The sequence below is a fragment of the Vanessa atalanta genome, chromosome 3 (assembly GCF_905147765.1).
Source record: "Vanessa atalanta chromosome 3, ilVanAtal1.2, whole genome shotgun sequence".
Taxonomy (NCBI): Eukaryota; Metazoa; Arthropoda; class Insecta; order Lepidoptera; family Nymphalidae; genus Vanessa; species Vanessa atalanta.
Window position 1 is genome coordinate 4184008 of NC_061873.1, and position 3671 is coordinate 4187678.

Below are 3671 nucleotides of genomic sequence, written 5' to 3' on the forward strand. Positions count from 1 at the left end.
TCTTTTTGTAATCTTAGAAAATCCAATTGGAATATTTTTAACAAAGTAGAAATACTCATAATTTGTACCGCAACTGTAATTATTAATCCCTAATTGTATCTTACTGGTTCTTCTTGGTAAACTATATATTTCAAAATGGTGGACGCTTTACATTTAATTGAATTCTGTAACATTATTTAAAAATGCTTTCAAAATAAATATAAGTACTTTGATTAACGGTAAAACATAGGTGTGTATCTAAAATACTAGCATCATACATAGTTACTCGTTCTTGACGTAAAATTTCTCAAGAAATTATTCCGGTTCACGATGACGCAATTACGTACGTTGAGGTCGATGATCCACGTGAGATTGTTTTATGAGTGTGATAGTTGCCATCTAAATAACATTTTCAACATCATTTACAAGCGGCTCGTTGGTCTAGGGGTATGATTCTCGCTTTGGGTGCGAGAGGTCCCGGGTTCAAATCCCGGACGAGCCCGTTTTTTATTAATGTGCAAATAATATTTATTTTAAATAAATTTGAAATATTGACGATAATCAAACCTGGCTTTAAACTTTTTTTGAATATTTTACATGATAATTATGAATTTATTGAGTAACACATTACTCATAATTAATTAGCTGTATTTATATTTTTATACAAAAATGTTTACAGCTTTTTAATTAAAACGCTTAAATTTCTTGAAATTAAAATATGTCATAATTTTTGCGTTTAAAAATCTTATATTAAGCAATATTTAATAAAAAAAAGTGATGAATTATCAAATCAAGACTACAATGTACATTTTAAGTTATAAAAAAAAAATGTTTGTATTTTTCGTAATTCTGACAGTTGGCTCGTTGGTCTAGGGGTATGATTTTCGCTTAGGGTGCGAGAGGTCCCGGGTTCAAATCCCGGACGAGCCCAATTTCTTTTTTAACCCAACAATAAAATGTATATACTAATCCGACCCAAGAGCAACAAAACAGTGAATTTAATAATTAAAAGTAAAAATATAGTTCTTTTTCTAATTTACTTATATACCTCTCTTTCAAAATAGGAGTGCCGAAGCCTTTTTCTTACATTTTAAATAAACTAATAAAAAAATTAAAAAAAAAAAGTCGATATAAAACTATGAACGATATTATATAGTTGATGTTTATTCATAGACAAAATTTCAAGAAAAAATAGAAAACAAGTTACCGAATAAACAGATTTGAACAGATAAGATAAAATGTTATCAAGACGATATCAATCATAAGTATGCTGGTTATTTATTATTACTACTAGTACTGTGCCCAGCGGTTTTACCCTTATTAAACTTGGATCATATTTTCCTTTTGGTGCAGTTTCTGAGATGAACACGTTCAACCATACAAACTCTCCAATCTTATATATAGTATGGCTAATGATCAATGAACAATTAGTAATTTATCTGGATATTACCTATATCAATCCCTTTCAATAATTTATTTTAAAAATAATAATATATATTTAGGCTAAAAGCATTTTATATAGTGTTTTTTTATTTTTAAATTGAAAAGTTCAAATTACATAAAGCGAAACACAGATAACGTATAAAATATTAATCGTCCTTGACTTTAATCAAGAACGCTAATGAAAAGTAAATTAAATATTTCTGCTTAATTATTTGTACGGATTCTCTTTGGAATTATTACCTGAGTCAATATAAAGTAGGTACTATGTTTATGCCGATGTCTTGTATTTGATTATTTTAATTAAATAATATTGATTTTTTATGGCATTTTATTGACAGGCGGGCAAATCGGCCACTTCATGGTCCATTGTCGTTTGAAATAATGCGCCATCAACCTTAGGAACTGAGCTGTTTTGTTCTTTTGTACCCGGAATTACACTGACTCACACTGACACTCTTCAAACTCTTCAAACACAGCAATACTACTTACTGCTTCGCGCTAGAATACAGGATAGTACCTATTTGAAGCCAACCAATAGCTAAACTGTATTTAGTCTAAAGGTAGTGGAAATTTCCAAGCCATTAAAAAAATACACATTCATAAAATAGAATATTTATTGTAAAATCGCTTATACAATGGTTTTTGTTCAGATAAGAAGTTTGAATTATTAAAACAAAACCTTACTATTGTGTAAAGAACAATATACCATTTAACTCCTTACAATTTTTCAATATCAAATTATTAGCTAATTGATATTGCTGCCTTGATAAATCTTCTGAAGATTCTGTCTTTTATTGTTTGATCCACCTCAACTACAGCCTCATTTAAGTTCAGTAACACAAATATACTGCATTAGTGGTAGCTACATTATTTACGTATGGCATGTTCTCTAATTACCATTGTATAAGATGTATTAATAAAATCACTTCAAATCAATTCGACTCGATCCCATTCAAACTTTAAGACTGGGTCAGACTGGAGCTCGAATAGCTAATAATTTAAAACATAAATGGTTATATATGGAACCCTAAAAAAATATTCTATATAACTTTCTATTATATTTTAAGATAATCCAATTACGTAATGGAACCGTTATTAGAGAAAAACTAATTATAACAGAACATGTTGTTTAATGAGACGTATAAAAGACAACGCAAGTCATTTGTACCGCAGCTGTATATACGAACGAACTGAATAAACTGCTTTGTAATATTTTTCTTGTGCTGGTTTCTAAAAAATATCAATTAAACAAACTTACATTTGTTCAAATATATTAAAAATGTCATAAATCATTTCGATTTTATAAAGAATTTCGAATAAAGTTTTGATGATTTTTATTTGAATTATTTTGAAATTGGTTCAAATAATAATATATTGATAAGAAAAAAATGTTTGGTTTTTTATAACTTTTTCTTACATAGCTCAAACTTAATGATTATGTCTGTTCGTTTACAAGCCAAACTCTCTTATTTGTAAACATTTTTTTTTCAAATTAAATATATTAAAGATGACCCCTTATCTTTGTAGAATGTTTTATAATAAAGCATATATATTATTTATACAGATTCTCTTTGAAATTATTACCTGAGTTAATGAGACAAATAATATTTTTATAATTATGTAATATTTTTGAAGATTAGTTTTGTGATAGCTAACATGAATTTGATCCCCTAGTGTAATCGTTAAAACATATAGATATTTTTATTATAATTTAGTTTAAAAAAAAAAGTAAAAACTGAAACTATTGAATAGGCAGCTTTAGTGTGATGCTCTTATGAGACCTGTAAGTTTCATCCCAAACATTGTTACGGAGGCGTTCCCAGCGAACTGAATGTGGCGCTACACTTGAAAGTGTGAGGCTTGAGTGGCAATATATTTTGGGAAGTGCCTTTCCGTATAAAATGAAGCGGTGCTATTTAAAATGTACCATGAAAACACTTTAAAAGAATATAGTTTTAAATGGACTATGCTATACTTGAAATTAATGGGAAAATTATATTTTATAGGCATGTAAATGGGTAGAAAAAATTACTGGTCGACGTCTAATTAAAGCATACTTTAATAAAAAAAAGAACCTTAAGATCATGTTTCATCCGGTATGAAAAAAACAGTTAATAATATTTCCAATTTTACAGTAAGGTTGGCAGAAAAATCGCCTTCATAAAATTCGTCGGTAGGTCGGACGACATAAATCAAAAAGTAAAATAATTAAAAAGAACCCTTCGTGATACAAACGGATGGTGACGCCA

General features: G+C 28.5%; 2 non-coding genes across 2 annotated transcripts; both read left to right on the forward strand.

Annotated features, from left to right (window-relative positions):
* Positions 1 to 409: 409 nt before the first annotated feature.
* Positions 410 to 481, forward strand: Trnap-ugg. Its single transcript has one exon. It is a non-coding gene; the product is annotated as a tRNA-Pro (tRNA).
* Positions 482 to 837: 356 nt separating this feature from the next.
* On the forward strand, positions 838 to 909 carry Trnap-agg. Its single transcript has one exon. It is a non-coding gene; the product is annotated as a tRNA-Pro (tRNA).
* Positions 910 to 3671: the final 2762 nt, after the last annotated feature.